Source organism: Orcinus orca, chromosome X (assembly GCF_937001465.1).
Source record: "Orcinus orca chromosome X, mOrcOrc1.1, whole genome shotgun sequence".
Taxonomy (NCBI): domain Eukaryota; kingdom Metazoa; phylum Chordata; class Mammalia; order Artiodactyla; family Delphinidae; genus Orcinus; species Orcinus orca.
The window spans coordinates 34,444,121-34,463,886 of record NC_064580.1 but is presented as its reverse complement, the minus strand read 5'-3'; the positions used below and the strand labels follow the sequence as shown (position 1 = coordinate 34,463,886).

The following is a 19,766-nucleotide window of genomic DNA, read 5'->3' as shown; positions in this document are numbered from 1 at the left end:
TATCAAGACCTATACAATTCTGTATTTCTGAAAAAGTTTCACAGAACAGACCATATATAAATTGTAAATATCTGTACAAAGGAAGCCAGTATAAATAAAGTGAAAAGAAACAAGAGACAAGCTGGGAGAATAAGATTTGTTCCATATAAACCAGAAAAAGGATTAATATCTAGAAAATATAAAGAGCTCCTACAAATTACAAGAAAATAAACCGGTAAAATAAGGGGCAAAAATAAAAACGTGTAACCCACAGTATTAGCAATTCACAAGCAATTCACATAAACATGAAAAGATGCTTATTTAGCTCACTAGTCATTCAATGCAAATTACAAGGAGAACACTTTTTAGTTTTCCTATTAGGTTATGAAAATGTAAAAAACAAAAATCAATTATCATCCAGTGTTTGGTGAGGGTGCGTGGAAATGGGAATACTCATTGCTCCATTGGTGGAAGTGGAGATAGGTTCAACCCTTAGCTAGAGAGAATTCTCCGTGGGTTCCTCCATATTTACATGTCTTGTGAGCAGAGGCACTAAATGGCCTTTTGTTCCGGACAATCCTTCCAGAAATGTTTGCAGAGCGACCAGTAAAAGACATAGTATGTCTCTCTCTGGAGCAAAGGGAAGATCTGCTTACAATTTGTTTAATAAAGCAAAACTCTCCCTCAAGGGCAGACGGCAGATTTGCTTGTAGTCCACTGTAAAAAATTTGGATACATGTTCAGGGTTCTTCAGCTGTTACGCAAATTCACTGCATGCACAATTTTCACCTGAGCACTTGCGGGCAAGGGGAACCAACACAAATGTGAAGCTCATGAGAGTTGCTGTGAGGAATAAAATACATTGTATATGACCCAGGAGTGTGTGTCTTCAATCACCAAACATAAAATAGTGACAGGCCTACTTCTTAGCTTGAAAGTAGGGTAAAATCTCACAGCCTTTATGGTTCCTGTCAACCTTTTTAGAGGATGAATTGAATTTTTCAAAATTGGTCAAAGGGTACAAGATTTCAGTTATGCTAGATGATTAACTCCTAGGGATCTACAGGACAGCCCAGCGCCCACAGCTAACAATACGGTGCTGTTTACTTAAAACTTTGCTACGTGTTAGCGTAAATACACGATACATACATACATACATACATACATACATAAATTGGATGTGGGAAAACTTCTGGAGGTGATGGATATGTTTACGGCATTGTGGTGATGGTTTCACAGATGTATACTTACCTCCAAACTCATTAAGTTGTATACATTAAATACGTACAGCTTTTTTATGTCAATCGTACCTCAATAAAGTTTTTTAAATTAAGTTTTGAATGTTTTTGACCACTTAAGAATCTATCTTGCAGAAAAATTAATACCTGTGTGTACATATGAGGATAATGTAGAGATATTCTTTGCAGCGTAATCATCAAGAGTGAAAATTCGGAAATAGCCTTAAGTTATAGTAATATCATGGTACCATATTGAAGTGAGGTATTTAAAAATATGTATTGACATGTAAATAACTAAGCTACATTGTTAGCTGAAAACAGAAAGATATTTATGCTTTTAAATGCATACGGATGTAATGTACTGCGGTCAGTATACACACATATAATACATGTAAATGTATAGGTAAAGGCACAGGATGATACATACTGATCTGTTAATCACGTTGCCTATAAAGATGGTAGCTGGATTGTCAAAGGTTGGAGAAGAGATGAAAGGGGGCTTATTGACATATTGTTTTTTATTTTATACATGTTCATATAATCATATATTATTTATGTCTTTAAGATTTTTAAGAAGCGATAAGGTGTGGTTAGAAGCAAAAGAGAAAGAAGCCAAAAATAATTTTTTAAATGTGATCTTGGAAGAATACAGGTGACACTGCCAGCAACAGGGAACTTGGGGAGATGTGCCGGTTTGGGTGGGTGATAATCGATTTTGGTTTTAGACATGTTGTGAAATAGGTGATACCACCCTGACTGTTCAGCATCACAGTTTCCCACCTCCATTCTCGCTCTCCTACATCAGATTCTTCCAAAACACAAATGAGACCATTGTCACTCCTATGCTTAAATCCTTCAGTGTCTTTCCTTTGCCCTTAAGAGTTCAAACTTGCTTAATATGGTTTAAAAAAAAAACCCTTCAGGCTCCGACTCTTGCCTATCCCTCTCTCTCATATCTATCCTTTAACCACACTCAACACTTCATCCTCTAAAGAAGCCATGGTCTTCTTCACCTCCAGATCTTCCAATTTGCAAGACTCTCTGCCTGGAACACTTTCCCCCTCCCCTCATCTTCTAACTGCTAAGCATCCACAGGTATCTGCTTAAATGCCTCTTAGTCTAGCTCAGGTATCTGTGAGAGGCTGAATAATGGCCCCCAAGATGGTCATGTCCTCGTCACTAGAATCTTTGCATATGTGGCTAGGTCAAGGATCTTGCAATGGGGAAATTATCCTAGATCATCCAGATGGGCCTAGTGTAATTACAAGTGTCCTTACAAGATGGAGGCAGTACAGTTAAAGTTAGAAAAGGAAGTGTGATGAAATAAGCAGAGGTCGGAGTGATGGTCTTCAAAGATGGAGAAAGGGGCCATGAGCCAAGGAATGCAGGCAGCTCCTAGAAGCTGGAAAAGGCAAGGAAATGGATTCTCCCCGGAGCCTCCAGAGGAAATACAGTCCTGCCAAACCCATGATTTTAGCTTTATAAGACTCATTTCAGACTTCTAATGAATGAGATGAAAAAAATCAGACATTTTAGAAGGAACACCTAAAATAAAAATCTCAGCGTGAGGTGATGCTGTATGCCAAAATGGAGTGTAAAAAAGAAACTAAACTCTGGGCAGATGCTTGAGATGAAGAAGTTGGACAATATTCCAGCTCTGTGGCAGCCACTGCACTGCTAGTGGATTTAGAGTGGAATGTACTACATCACTGTACATGACATTATGGTGGCCTCCTTGCCATGGATGTCTTCTTGTTAACCTGTGGTAGTTTCTCTTTAATCAGACAAAGAGTTAACCTTCTTCTAATAATTCTATGTTACAGAATTTCATTAAATATTGCCACCCTTAGAGCAGATGTATGGAAAATAAACAGAAAAATATCTGTTTCAGTCAATTAAAAAAAAATTACCAGGGAGAATATGAGGACAAGAGAAGGCTCCATCATACAAAATGTAGGAAGAAGACCAATGATCGGCATTTCCTTGGAAACCTTCAATGAAAGTGGAGTTTATTAGCTCCAAATACAACATGTACAATCATTCCTTCATGTTTGTTAGCTGATGCTCAGTAACAAACCACCCCCAAAACTTAGTAGCTTAAAACAAAAACTTATCTTTTTACAGTTTTGTGGATTGACTGGGCTTAACTGGGAAGCACACGTTTGGTATCTCTTACGAGACTGCAGTCAAAGGGCAGGTGGGGCTGAAAGTCACCTGAAGGCTGGACTAGGTGGGATGTTAAGGATGACTTACTCACATAACTGGCAGCTGGCGTCAGCTACTGGCTGGGAGCACAGCTGGGGCTGTTGACCACAATACCTATATGTAGCTTCTCCCTCATGGTGGTCGCTGGGTAGTCAAGACTTTGTACATGGCAGCTGTCTTCCCCCAGAGCAAGTGTTCTGCCCAAGCAGAAACTGCAAGATATCTTAGGACTTACCATTATTTCTGCCATCTTTTATTTGTCAAGTCAATCACAAAAGCCATCTCAGATTGAATCAGATTCCAAAGGAAGGGGAGTAGCAAAGAATTTGTGGCCCTTTTAGCTTCCCATGTCTTACTTCCTCATATACAGGATATGGAAGTTTGTGGTTACCAGGAATTTGAAGACCAAGGATCACGCATTCTTCCATTTCTTGATGGGAATGGAAAAACTGCATGTGTACCATGACTCCCTATTTTTTGTTAATGGCTCAGTACAAGTGTAGGCACTTCTAGCTATACGAAGAGAAGCAAGCAGGGTTTGAAATGCTCAGCTGTTCAGACCTAAGGACACAAGTCATTATTATTTTACACACACAGATGCATAAATCAGTGAAATGGTAGCACAGTCAGCAGAAGTGTAAATTATTTGAAACTCTTCTATAAACAAACAGTATCAAGGGTACTGGTGGGTATTGGGAGAAAACTGGTTCCAATGGGTTCCAGGGACTCATGAAAGGGTAATAGAACAAGAGAGGAGAATGTTCTCAATGCAAGGCTCCTCACAGTATTTCTGCAAGACTTGTGGATGCCCCATTATTTGCAGTAGAGACTCAAACTTTTTTGAGGGACAGTTGATACCTTAGGCAATCAACAATGACTATAGGAAAAAAAATATATGTTCTATGTAGAAAAAATACATATATTCTAATGGACAAAGGGGTGGGGGTAATTTAAGGGATTCATCAACTGTAGTCACCAGAAGATTTTACAGTCCATGGGGTAAGCAATGCTAATACAAAGCCCTCAGAATCAAAGGCTGGCTCTATGTAGCCTCTCAGAGTTGGTGTTGTAGAAAACATGGGGCTTTGGAAACGAATGGGATTCATGCTACTCGCTGAGAGGATAACATAGACAAGCTATTCTAAGTTTTTGTTATCTCAGTTTATTCATCTGTAAAATGGGAATATTAACATGCACTTCCTGGGTTTGTTGTGAATCTTAAAAATGAATTAATGTATACAAAGTGCCTAGCACGGTATCTGGCACCTAACAGATGCTCAAAACATTTTAGACCTCTCCATCCTTTCTGTTCTTACACTGAAATTAGCAATGTCATTAAAAAAGATCAGTAAAAACATACCTCCATTCCCTTCAATTCACAAAACTCCCAAAGGTCTCTCTCTCTGGCTTCCTAGACTTTCTATTAAGAATTTACAAACTTCTTAGCAATCGCTTAGAAATGCCACAATTTTTATTAAAATAATAAGATTTTTAATAATGCTAAGATTCTTTGACATATGATAACATGCTGGAAGGTTCGTAACATGAAGGTAAGTGGAAAAACTCAGGACATAAAGCTACTTATACGGTATGATTCCAAATGTGCTAAAGGAAATACCTACACAACTAAATATTATAGAAAATAGAATGAGAGGAGATAAATCAAAATATTAAGTTTATCTCTGGTTAGTTATATTATAGCTGTATTTTAGATTCTTCTTTATAACTGTCTTCATTTCCATGTTTCTACAATAAATACATATTACTTATAAAATCAGTTTAAAGAAAACAGCAAATGTCATTGCTGTCAAAACTATATTCTAGCCATATTAGTTCAACTTCATATGCCATGATACACAATGCATATATCCACTGATCATGCTTGACTGCTGAACAGGGGAAAAAAAAATCAGTAGTAGAGTCATACGGCTTTGTGGTTAATAAATGTATTTTTAAAATAACGCTTAATTCACTAAGGCATTTTCAGTCCGGAAGAAAACCAAACCAAAGAACAGATACAAAGGGTTACAAAGCATAGAAATGTTCGTGCAATAAACTGCTGGAGCTAGGGAATACATAGATGAAGAAAGCATGGGCTCTGTTCCCAAAGAGCTTGTCTATTTTGTAGTGGAGACAAAAACATTAAAAAAACAAAACAAAAAAACACAGTCATAAATGCCAACTTGGCTTTGAGAACGCAAAGAAAACGACAGTTGGGAAAAGGAAAGTGGTCATTGTACAATGTGAAGAGAGTAAATGTGAAAAGTCACAAGTACACATGACTAGTCCAGGGAACAGTGAATCATCCCAGGGCTGGGGCCTGAGTTCACGGTGGAGAGGTGAGAGGAAGGGCTGCCAGCCAGGGAGGAATTTTGTTTCCAAATAAAGCACCTGCACTTTATCCAGTGTTTTCCAAACTGTCTGTGGGAATGGTTTCTTAGGAAACACAGCAAGGTAGGTTACATGGCCAAGCCTGTGACGCCGATCCCTGCTTCAAACAGAGCAGCCCTGCTTTTTATCTGTTCTATCAGTTGGATTTCCTGCCAGGATTTTATTTGAAGAAAGAGCTCCATGACCTTAAAAAGTCTGAAAACTGCTCGCATGCCATCAAACTGTTGAATGCTTTTAAGCCTAGGAATAGCACAGTCAGATTTCTCTTTCAGATGTGTGTTTTGAAACACATCAGTACTGAGTGATTGCCTGAGAGAGTAGAAGTTATGGGGACAGTGAAGAGACTTGAGCAGGAGGGCCAGGGAGAGATTGGGAACTAAAGCTGTGTTAGTGGGAAAGGAACGAAGGGTCATTTTGCAGATATTTGGGAATGATCTAATAAGGTCCAGTTACCAACGGGATGTGGCTGATGAGGAAGAGGGAATAGAGTGACTGAGGTTTCTGGCGTGGAGAACCGCAAAGAGTCTTACATTTTAGTGTACATAAGAACCACCTATGGTGTTTGTTCAGAAAGAGATTCCTGAGGTTCCATCTCCAGAGATCCTGATTCGAGAGGACTGGGGTAAAGCCTAGGAACGTTGATGGTAATGCTATTCACAGAGACAGAGGATACAAGATAAAAAAGGTTGAGAGGAAAAAAATTAATTAAAATTTGAAGATGTTGGCGTCCAGGAGCTTAGGAGGCAAATATCAAAACCAAAGACCTGTCCAGAAGGGCACTGGAATATGGAACTAGAGTTTATCAGAGAAGTCTACACTAGAGGGGTTTAATTGAGAATTACTGGTACCTACATTATGGCTGAAATCATGCAAGTGAGAATACACAGGAGGAGAAGAGGGCCAGGGATAAGATCATGAGGAACAATAATTTTTAAAGAAGAGGTAGAGAAACAAATGAGCTGATGAAAGAGACTAGGGGGAGGGGATAATCAACAGAGCGAAAGACGCAGTTGAGTCTAATGAATGGGGAGTCAAGTCTATCACTCAGAGTCAGTGGAGGCCACCATTATGTTCACATTTCAATTAACCTCTCAAGTAAACTGTTACAAACACCCGCGGCTACATGACTTCCAGAGTTTCTGGGCACCACACTAAACCCAGAAACTCTGGAAAATGCACCCTATCCGTAAATTCAGCCCAATCCAGTGTTATATCACATCTTCCTTGGCCCTCTCCTAATTTCTAATAATATAAATTAGTAAACCTTGCAATTATTTGGGGGGATAATCTAATTCCTTCAAGGTCATACTTTGTACTTGTCCCCCCCAGAGCATATTAAAATCTGACCACAGTTATGGGCCTTATGGAAACAAGGATTATTTGCAGTGAGTATTGATTACTGGACAAGCTCTTGCAACCAAAAAAAAGGTAGATAGATAGCCTGAAAATCAGCTGTTAGGAGATCTAAAGTTGTCACTGACCAAGACCAAAGGGAGCAGTAGTTCACGATGGACATATGGGAGGAAGCTCTACAATAGGTTATGGTGTAGGAAACCACTTGAAGCCAGGAGAATTTTGAAGAGTCATCTATGTTCTAGTATGAGTGTGGCGCAGGTCTTTTTCACGGGAGCCAAAGTGAGCTAGTGTTGGAAAATAAGCAGGAATGTCATATATATAAAATGCATGGTCGAATAGCTCTTGCAAGTTCAGAGCTCTGAGCAAACCCCTTCGGTGCCAAGCAGCTTTAAAGTTGGTGCAAGAAGAAGCAATATTCTACCCATACGTTCAGCTAACTGTCACCCAATTAACCAAACTCTCTATAGGGATGGCAAATTACTCCTAGGGCATCCTGCTTCTAAAATCTTATTCACATGACCTAGCTGAGAAGACGCTGGGTCCTTTGTGGAAACTCACCCATGCTACTCAGGCAAGTAGCTTGCAACCCAGGAAGATCTATTTTTAAACTAAACCTGAAGCTGATTCTCACAGGCCCAGATGGCTCCCCTGGGCGGGGGGGAGGGGGGATTATCCGTATATACAGCCAGCTTGTTGTCCCTCACTTTTCGGATTCCTATCAGTCTGATTGTTAATGCCAAGTCTGATAAATGCAGTAAGGAACCGTGGAGAGTAAGATGAACAAGATTTCTGCACCTCAGATGTGGCCTTACACCATGCTCCACGCTAGGGGTTGGGAAACTTTCTATTGAGGGCCAGCCAGTAAATATATTAGGCTTTTTGTTACAAGAGGCAAAATCATGGCTATACTGCAGTTACTTATATAACAAGAAAACAAATGTCCACAAATATTTTACTGACAAAATTCAAAATATAATAATAATGATTGAATACAGTTGTTTTGAGGGTTTTTTGATAACACATATCTACTAATGAGAAGAATGGGATTTTAGGACAGATAACATTTCACTTAACTGGGCTCCAATGTTAGTACTCCTATAACCAAAGTGATAAAAGTAGGCCTGACCTCACCCCAGACCTACTAAATTCGATTTTTTTTGTTTGTTTGTTTTGGCTGCGTTGGGTCTTTGTTGCTGCACGAAGGCTTTCTCTAGTTGCAGTGAGCGGGAGCTACTCTTTGTTGCGGTGCCCGGGCTTCTCATTGCAGTGGCTTCTCTTGTTGTGGGGCACGGGCTCTAGGCACGCGGGCTTCAGTAGTTGTGGTGCACGGGCTCAGTAGTTGTGGCTCGCGGGTTCTAGAGCACAGCCTCAGTAGTTGTGGCACACGGGCTTAGTTGCTCCACAGCATGTGGGGTCTTCCTGGACCAGGGATCAAACCCGTGTCCCCTGCATTGGCAGGCGGATTCTCAACCACTGCACCACCAGGGAAGTCCCTGAATGTGAATTTTAGCAAGAGCCCCCAGCGGTTTGTGTGCACCCTAAAGTTTGAGAACACACTGGTCTAGTTTCTTAACGCTATCTGAGCTGCATTTCTACCCCTTTAAAGAAGAAAATGAAAGCTGTGGATCCTAGAAAACATTCTCAAACCGTCTGAAATCCATTCAAGAACTCTTACAGGGTCTCTGGCCCTGAAGTGAAGATCCCAGGGACTCTATTGCCAGATCCACCCCAGGATGAAAATGTTCTGCAATTAGATTGTGGTGATGGCGTTTCACCTGTGAATATACTGTAAAACATTGAATTTTATACTCCAAATGGGTGGATTGTATGGTGTGTGAATTATATCTTGATAAGGCTATTTTTAAAAAATCAAATTAAAGAATTTTGGGGTTTAGGAGCGAGGCATTGCATTTTTAAAACTTCCCATAGTTTTCCAGTAGACAGCTCAAGTAGAGAATTGCAAGGACTCCAGGTTTTGGAGTTAGAAAGCTCTGAGTTCAAACACCAGCTTTGCTACTTATTGTGTTACAGAAGCTAAGCTACTTAACCTCTCTGAACCTCAGTTTCTTCTTTTGTAAAGTAGAGATAGTAACAATACCCATCTCATGGGGTTTCTGGGGGGATAAAAAGTAACTGCTAATGCAAAATGTCTATGTGACACGATGGAATGTCACAGACATCAAATACAAAGCCAAAAAGAAATCATTACATACTTCACATCATCCAAGTCATAGTTAACCATACCTGTTCTATTGTCCATGTTGTATTATATTTTATATTGGACTGAATATTTCCTGCTCCATTATTATACCTGCCTTAACTCCTTTTCCTTATGGCTCACGGTAATAATGACTGTAGACACCCACGCAGCACTCATGTCCACGTACCAGGCCCTGTTCTAAGGTTGCTTTATATATATTAACTCATTCAATCCTTACATCAACCCTTTGAGTTATTTTTGTTATTCCCGTATTATTGCAGATAGAGAAAATAAGGCAGAGGAGATTAAATAACTTGCTCAGTGCCACAAAGCTCAAAAGTGGTGGAGCTAAGATTCAAACTAACTCAGTCTTCCTCTAGTGACCATGTTTGTGATCATCATACTGTACCGTAGAATGAAATATATACATTTGTAAACATACACACACATATATATATACATATATATACTATATACTATGTAACACACAGATGTATGTATACACATATGTTCTTTTTCTTCATATATATACAAAATTTATATATATATAAATTTTGTCTTGGTCAACATTATACCAATGCCCAGCACTCCTGCTTTTGGAGGGTACACATTTGTGCACCAAAGGACCATACAAAGCTGGACATACAGGCACACCTGCAGAATGAAAGATGGACTGCAGTAAACACAGATCCTTTTGTTCTTTTTTCCCAGGAAAGGAGGTCTCTATGACAGTGCTACTCTAAATGTGGTTCACGGACTGGTGCTGGTCATAAACTGTTAGTTATTGGCCTGCGGCAAGATGTGTGCAAAATTGAGAGCGTTTAAGAACTTTCATAGGAATCTGACATTGACACGACAAAGGAGTGTGTCACTGTGGACTCATCTCGCTTACAGTGAACTTTACAAAAGTGTTAGTTTGAGGTGGCTTGGAAAATTAAACACAAAGAAACTGGTTCTTTAGCACAGATAGTTTGGGGAACAACACTGGAAGGTGACCTGCAATATGCTTTCTTTCTCTTCTGATGTTCCTCACACTATGTGTTCTCTCTGCCAAGAACAAAGCTTGGAGGCCCGAATGTTGAGTTTTATTATAGGAGTGTAGAGAGGAATATAAGAGATGACACTGGGGCAGCTTCTCCTGGCTAAGAAAGGACATGAAAGCTCCAGCAGTGGTCAAGGTGTGCAGAGAGTAGAGGAAAATGAGGTGAGGAAGGGCCTGATGCTACTTGGGCTCCTGCAAGGATGGTCTGAGCAGCTCAGCCGGGAGAGGGGAGTTAGCAATGGCTGAGGGAACCGGAAGTGCTGAGGGGCCAGCAGACCTAAGAGCCTTGAGTAATGATGAACGCAGCCTCCCCCCATCTCCACCTTGACAGAAGGTCACAGAGATGATGACAACCCCTGAGACACTAGCGCACAGGGCCAGATCAGTGACAGTTTTATAGATACCAGCACAGATTGTGTGAGCCTGTGAACCAGGGAGAAAGGTAAAAACTGGGGCAGCAGGAAAAAAATATCCCAGGGAAATGCCTTTAGAAGTTACTTAACTTGACCAAGGTAACTCTGGCACAGAATAGGGACTCTGGTTCAAATCCAGGCTCTGAAATTTGTTAGACACCGGATCTTGGAGACATGACTGAACCAAGACATGATCTTGGTTACATGCAAAGGAAACCATAAACAAGACCAAAAGACAACACTCAGAATTGGAGAAAATATTTGCAAATGAAGCAACTGACAAAGGATTAATCTCCAAAATTTACAAGCAGCTCATGCAGCTCAATAACAAAAAAACAAACAACCCAGTCCAAAGATGGGCAGAAGACCTAAACAGACATTTCTCCAAAGAAGATATACAGATTGCCAACAAACACATGAAAGAATGCTCAACATCATTCATCATTAGAGAAATGCAAATCAAAACTACAATGACATATCATCTCACACCGGTCAGAATGGCCATCATCAAAAAATCTAGAAACAATAAACACTGGGGAGGGTGTGGAGAAAAGGGAACACTCTTGCTCTGCTGGTGGGAATGTGAATTGGTACAGCCACTATGGAGAACAGTATGGAGGTTCCTTAAAAAACTACAAACAGAACTACCATACGACCCAGCAATCCCACTACTGGGCATATACCCTGAGAAAACCATAATTCAAAAAGAGTCATGTACTGTAATGTCCGTTGTAGCTCTATTTACATTAGCCAGGACATGGAAGCAACCTAAGTGTCCATCGACAGATGAATAGATAAAGAAGATGTGGCACATATATACAATGGAATATTACTCAGCCATAAAAAGAAATGAAATTGAGCTATTTGTAATGAGGTGGACAGACCTAGAGTCTGTCATACAGAGTGAAGTAAGTCAGAAAGAGAGAGACAAATACCGTATGCTAACACATATATATGGAATTTAAGGAAAAAAATGTCATGAAGAACCTAGGGGTAAGACAGGAATAAAGACACAGACCTACTAGAGAATGGACTTGAGGATATGGGGAGGGGGAAGGGTAAGCTGTGACGAAGTGAGAGAGTGGCATGGACATATATACGCTACCAAACGTAAGGTAGATAGCTAGTGGGAAGCAGCCGCATAGCACAGGGAGATCAGCTCGGTGCTTTGTGACCGCCTGGAGGGGTGGGATAGGGAGGATGGGAGGGAGGGAGACGCAAGAGGGAAGAGATATGGGAACATATGTATATGTATAACTGATTCACTTTGTTATACAGCAGAAACTAACACACCATTGTAAAGCCATTATACTCCAATAAAGATGTAAAAAAAAAAAAAAGAAAGTGTTTGAATAGTCCTTAGGTCATAGGAAATCCTCAGGAAGGATGAAGAGTTACTATTATTATTGGTGGCAGTACTGGATCCACATTTTATGTTTGCTGACCCAGGTTCAATAGTTTTCACACTATAATCAATCACATACTACCACTGGATTTTATCTTCATTGTTCAGGAACCCATTCTGTAGATCTGACTGGTGCTAATATTTAGTTATATCCTACTGTGCTTAAGTATAAAGCCATATATATAACTATTACTCATAAAAACAATGAGACAAACAGGAATTCACTTGAAAGAAAATCAACAGCTGTTTCGTTTGTTTTGTATAACTGATTTAGAAATAACCTTCCTGTGTTTAGAGCTCAAACTCAGTAATAGCCAACAAAATTAGATGACAGCTGTGAATGGTTTGAAGTAGGTTAAATTCTTCCTTCTGGAACATGGCTACTACAAAGAGAACATCCCAGTCTTTTTTTTTTTTTCCCCATGTTACTGACAACTTCCTTGTAGTTAAGTTACTTTTCCTGAGCTGGTCTCTCAATTAGAGGACAGTGATTCTTTGTCACAAAATATGTTTTAATACATTTCTAGTTCCAGCCAAAATTTATAACTTAAAAATTATGCATTTATTTATAGGCACAGACATCTTTGAATACACCATTATTTGTTGAAAGTTGGGGGAAAATGCCTATTTTGTATCAGGCCCTTACTACTTTGAATATTCATCCTTGATATCGTACCACTTGATTTATTTTTTTATTAATTAATTTTTTATTGAGGTATAGTTCATTTACAATGCTGTGTTAGTTTCAGGTATACAACAAAGTGATTCCATTATACATATATATTCCTTTTCAGATGCTTTTCCCATATAGGTTATTACAAAATATTGAATATAGCTCCCTGTGCTGTATAGTAGGTCCTTGTTGTTTATCTCTTTTATATATAGTAGTGTGTATCTGTGACTCCCAAATTCCTAATTTATCTCTCCCCACCTCGCAACCCTTTCCCTTTGGTAACCATAAGTTTGTTTTCTATGTCTGTGAGTCTGTTTCTGTTTTGTAAATAAGTTCATTTGAATACATCCTTGAATACACCATTATTTGTTGAAAGTTGGGGAAAAAAATGCCTATTTTGCCTTAGGCCCTTACTGCTTAGAAAATTCATCCTTGATATCATATCACTTGCTTTAAATGAAATTAACTTCAAATTTTTAAATCATATGTTAATGTTAATATAATTTCACACTAGGAGACTAAAATCTATTGCTCTCTATACACAGATCTTGGGAAGATATATCAATGGACTTCTCTATATTCTGACACTTGAATTAAATAAATATATTTCATATGCTCTCTCTTGGTCTGTGTTTACCAAGTGGGCTGTTGCTGAACTTCGGCTTTTATAATCCAGATAAAAGTATGTTTAGATTTAAAGTCTATTTTTGAACCCTGGAACATCATTATTTGATGGCTAGATTCCAAATATGATTTCTCTACCCATACACACCCCTCCTCCCACCCCATGTCAGCTATATTTTCTGGTAAAATCTACCACTTCCATTCTTAGAAGACACTGTCAATGTTAAATAATTTTTTACATTGTTTGGTTTTAAGGATTTTGCTTCCTTTAAAATGAAATATATCTTCAAGTGGTTTTTTTTAATCATTATCTTAATTTCCCTCCAAGTCCTGATTCTTGGAAATATTTTCTGACTGCACAACACCAAAAACAAAAATGCCACCAAAGTCTATTTTCATGAACCAGAAATCCTTAAATGAATTGGACGTGTTCATAATGCAGGAACAGAGTGTTTCCTGGCATTCAGTTAGAAAGATTAAATCAAATTAGCCTGGATAAGTCAACTGTTACAAGGACTGGAAATTGCTAAATTAAACTTAACAAGAGTTACAAATGGTACTGTGCCTACTTGGAAATGAATAAGGTTATTAAGGGGTTCAGGGAAGGTAAGTCGGATTTTAATATTTTTATTCAGTGAAGAAGAAAATCATTTTTGTAGCTGATAATGCTTAGAGAAAATTGTTTTTTAAAAAAACGAAGGTGAGAGAACATTTAAATGTACAAGAAGTAGTTTAAAAAGGAAACAGTGGCAACTCTAAAAATTGAGCCTAAACTTTTGTTAGCAAAAGCAAAGATGGGAACTAACATGCAAGAGAGCATCCCCATGGCAGAAGCAACAATGAAGTACAGTGCAAAGTAGCTGTCAACTTACAATTATTTGACAACTGTGGTGCTCACGTACAGAATCATGCGTGAGAAAAATCAGACTCTTCTTGAACAGATAGGGGAATACCTAGTATAAATATTATTTTTATATATTATGAAACACTATCAAACATTTAATACCAGTTGTCAAGGAAAACTGGAACTGCAACATTTAACATCTGCCCAGGACACCACAGCCTGCCCTCTTGAGCCAGACGCTAGAGCACAGATGTGCTGAGATGATAGGGCACAATGCCTGAGAATACGGGCTCTGATTCTGGGCTGCCTGGGTCTGAAGCTGGGCTCAATTACTCATTAATTATGCATAACCTCTATGATCCTGTTTCTTCTTCTGTAAATGGGGTGAGGATGATGATATCTATCCCATGGGGTTCTTGTGAAGATTAAATGAGTTAAACAATCTAAAGCACTTAGAACCACCCCTGGAATATTCTAAGTGTTATTTGTCCTTTCTTAACATGAAAAAAAAATCCTCATTCAAAGTGAATACTGTGTGTTAGTAAAAATACATACTCTGGCCAATGATCCTATAAATTGAGAGGAACAGAATTTCTAAGGTCCCTTGCACTCTGAAATGTTTTAAGCCTATGCTGGTTAAAGAAAGAGATTTCTAGGGGCTTCCCTGGCGGCCCAGTGGCTATGACTCTGCGCTTCCACTGCAGGGGGCACGGGTTCAATCCTTGGTCAGGGAACTAAGATCCCGCATGCCGTGCGGTGTGGCCAAAAAAAAAAAAAAAAAAAAAAAAAAAGAGACAGAGAGAGATTTCTAGAATACAGAGGATAAGTCTGTTTTCTTAACATTTGGATACTGATACTTTGATTCCATGACATATCACCATATTTCATGACTCTATAAGGGCAAACTACTTACCATTCTTTTCTCTTTAATAAGAACAACAAAAATGTGCCTGAAACACCATTCTCCCCATCCTTGAGCCCCGAATGGCTGCTCAGAATGTTCCTATCTCCTCATGTGCATCTGCTCAGTTCTGCCTCAGATGGCAGGGCCATTTGTGATGTGAATCACGAGGGATTCAGCCAGGTATAGGTGTCCACTCCATGGCTCTGCGCTTCCATCCTTGATACACCTGATCCTCACCTGGTGACTCAGTTCTAATAACTCGCTCCCACCTTATATCCACATGCTGCCCCACTGGCTGCCAGCACCACCTCCCACACTATATTATAGAGCAATTATTATAGGCCAGGCACTGTTTTTTTTTTTTAAGTATTTTACATCTATTAACCCTTTTAATCCTACAACACCCCTATGAGTACAAACTATTATTACTCCCGTTTTACAGATGAAGAAACTCAGGAAAAGAGAAGCTAGATTTTCTCAATTTCACACAGCTGGTCAGTAGCAGAGCTGGGATTCAAATTTAACCCTACACTATACTACCTCGGTAGTCAAGACCCAGGACCTTGGTCCCTGCTCCTGAGTTATTCTTTTTCATGTATTTTTGGCTGTGTTGGGTCTTTGTTGCTGCGCATGGGCTTTCTCTCTAGTTGCAGCGAGCGGGAGCTACTCTTCATTGTGGTGCACGGGCTTCTCATTGCGGTGGCTTCTCTTGTTGCAGAGCACGGGCTCTAGGCACGCGGGCTTCAGTAGTTGTGGCACACGGGCTCAGTAGTTGTGGTTTGCAGTCTCTAGAGCGCAGGCTCAGTAGTTGGGGTGCACAAGCTTAGTTGCTCTGCGGCATGTGGGATCTTCCCGGACCAGGGCTCGAACCCGTGTCCCCTGCATTGGCAGGTGGATTCTTAACCACTGCACCACCAGGGAAGTCCCCCTGAGTTATTCTTATATTAACAAATCTTACTGTAATATTTATATAATGCTTCATAGTTTTAAATGACTTCACCTCCATGAACTTATCTTCATGTGACCACTATGTGAGATAGGATAAGTATGAGGAAACAAAGGCTCACAGACAGATAAAGTGTAAAGGAGGTAGTGGCTGGTAGAATCAGAATTTAAACCTGGGTCTTTGGCTACCAGAGCCTGTGTTCTTCCCATCACTCCCAAGATTTTGTTCTGAAGGTTTCGAAAAAGAAGATACCCATAAAATGGGGACTTTCTGGGTATAGATTTTCTGATGGAGCTGGGGTCTGACCAAGACCTTGAATTCTAGATAACTCCCAGGGAGGAGAGGATGAGAAAATACAGAATAAAAGAAAAAATAACAGAAAAGGGAGATGAGAAAGGATAGATGCTAGATAGATTATCATGAAAGAAATAAAAGGCCTTGGTAATGGCTTAGGTATTGAGAGCAAACGAAAAGTTAGATGCAAAACTGGTTCCTAGGTTTCAAATGTGAGAAACCAGGAGATCATCAATGCCATTAGCAGAAACATGGATGAAAGAGGAAGTGGTTTCACATAAAAGACAGTGAGTTTGGCTCCAACCATGAAGAACATTTGGTGACAGTTGGACTTGGAAGTACAAGTGGGAAAATATACAGCAGACAGAAAAACCTAGAAATGGGTATCTTGGAGGCATCCACTGGGAAGTGATATTTGAAACTATGAGTCGATGAGAAGTCACAGGCAAAGAAAAGAAGTAATACATTATGGTGCAAACGCTAAACTTTGGGGGAAACCATCACTTAGGGAAGAGAAGAGGAAGTAAGACCAAAGGGAAAGTGGTAGAAAAGTAGCTGAATAGATTGTATAGAGTCACAGATAACAAGGATGGAGAAAATTCAAGAAGTAGGAAGTGATCATGAATGTCACACAAAGCAAAGGAGTCAAACAGAACGAGGATTTGAATAAGTGTACTTCACAGCACTTATCACAATTGTAATAAATTATTTGGGTAAATTGACATCTTTCCTAACTAGACTGGAGGTACTTAAAGGCAGACCTAAGTGTTTCCTACTGTAACTTCAGTGCCTAGCAGTGCTCATGCACAGTTGTCACTAAATAAACAGTTACTGAATGGGTGAATCAATAGATGAATGAATGAATGCAACTAGATTTCCTAAAAGCACCACAAATGACCCTTGGAAGTACAGTATCAATAAAGCGATGGAGGTAGATGTCATGCCATAGGGCAATTTAAGGAAAGTGTGATTTTAAAACAGAGAAAGTGGGTAGTAAAACAGTACGGGCAGATTTTAGTAACCATTTCTTAGAGATGTGTTTTTGCTGAAAAGAGAGACACACCAGATCAGGTGGATTTCCTATCCTGGTACACTATATATTTACCGGATTTTGTACCTCTAAAAGCTCTGCCTGACTTCCAGATGACCTTCAAGAACTTACAGCAGCCACTACCGTTGCCAACTCTACAAGTGATGGAAGCAAGGGGACCTACCTGCTTTACTAGCACTATCGTGAGTAGAATCAGATGACCATGGGTTAGGCATGATGGAAGATGGGAGAAAGCAGGGTAAAGAAACAGAGGTCAAAGGAAGTGATGGTGCTACCCACAGAAAGACGTCACCAGGAATGGACCCAGGTTCAAGAGAAGTTAAAAGTCCTGTGAATGTGTGTGCGGGTAAATGTGTGAGAGTGAGAGCATACACATGGGATGTGTAAGCAACAGATGGGATGTACAAAAACGTTGCTACAAGTAAATTCTAAATAGAAAGGATTAAAGCTAAGTGTTTACATATGCTGGCAAGACAGGCATAACATATGCCATTGCAGAATGAAGCTTATAGGTAAAACAAACTGCTCATTTCACAAATTAAGGCTGCATTTCCTTTTCCTTTTCTTAACATACTAAATGATTATAAGAAAATGATTTCAATAGAAATACTAGATGTGCCTCCAGGACACAAAGAAGTAGAAATAACTATTTTATTCATATTATTTTATTCCCTAAACCTATTAGAAGACTTTATCGAACCTGAATAAGTTGTATGACAACACAGCTAATTCCCAAAGGCTGGCAGAGCATTTCAGAAATCCTAAGTACACAGAATAAATATGATTTGACAACAAAAAGACATCTTCTCACCTTTTCCCTTATCTGTTTCCCTGATATAAGTTGTCCATATGTAAATATATATGTATACGTGTATTTATATACTCAGGGATGTAGGGATCTATTTAAGAATTTCACTAGTGTCCAACTGAATGTCTTCATGCACTTAAGCCATGGGGTTTAAATTATAACAGTCTTGTGTTTAAGCTGTTGTCTAAACAACATATAAACAGTTTATTATAAAGTGAAAAAATTAAACACTCAATTCCTATGCTTAAAAGACATTTTAAGGAGGCCAATATTTTAAATATATTATCATATATAAGTAATATTTTCTACTCATGACTTTGAATGCTTTAAACAGATACCTCCTTTGTTCTCCAAATGGTCTGATATGCAAAATGTATTTTTCACTTAAATGAGGAAGACAGCATTGCTAATTAAAACAATCTATATTAAAGAGAAATCTTTTAAAACCTGACTCATCTCTCTAGTGTACTATATTCATATTCACAGTCAGTATCTCATCTTCCTGTTGTGTTAAAAACATCATATTCATGTTGAAATTATTCCGGGGCTTTCCAACTTTAGCAATCCTTCTACTAAAATATATAGCCATACTAGATATTTAAACATATCGAGAATAGGACTGAGTGCAGAAAACAATTCAACAGTGCTAAATAAAGCCTGACTTTTCTAACAAATGAAAGAAATTCAGAGCAAGATGACTGCTGTTTGACACTCTACTTCTGCTGTGAACTTGATTTATGTCATTAGGATATGTAATTGCTCCTATGTTCAGTGGGATCTAGTGCCATATTTCAATGTGTAGATTAAATTAAGTGCTAATAACAAGAAGATACCTATATTTCCCTCCTCAATCCATCAAACTTATATAGCAGCCCAATGGCCAAAACGTTCCTTCTGTATATATTCCTTTCTTTCTCCTTTTAATCAAATGGTGAAAGGAGTCTTTCATTTCCTGACAAGCAAACCCCACCCCACAAACACACAAAAATCAAAAAAGCAGATGCCACACTGAAGACCCCTAGACACATTCTTACCTCAATCTGATGGCTAGAACATTTTTGTAGGCTCACTTTTCTTTCAGACACACAAACTGTAGAATGCTGGACTACGTGATGCTCCTGGAGTGCTAGGAGCAGAAACTTGAAAAACCAGCCTCTTGTGTTCCCACAAACTATTTACACACTGAACACACCCAGTAGCACACAGTAATGTTTGCTTGTGCTGGATAGCTATTCCGAAGAAGCAGGTGGTATCTCTACTTTCAAAAAGGAATGCCTTTGTTGATCAACAGGGGAAAGGTAATAGCTGTTTTATCCTCTAAAGCACATTTAGGAAGATTTTTGATATGAGTTACTTTTTAAATCAATGTTTTAAAGAGGACTCATTCTCTTAA

The 19,766-nt window shown here is 39.1% G+C and overlaps 1 protein-coding gene across 1 annotated transcript in view; it reads right to left on the bottom strand.

Moving 5' to 3' along the window:
• Positions 1–19,495, bottom strand: part of SYTL5 (synaptotagmin like 5) — a 131,262-nt gene extending 111,767 nt beyond the window's left edge. The window contains exon 1 of the mRNA XM_049704794.1: positions 19,408–19,495. The gene's annotated coding sequence lies outside the window, so the exon portion shown is untranslated. The remainder of the gene's footprint in view (positions 1–19,407) is intronic.
• Positions 19,496–19,766: the final 271 nt, after the last annotated feature.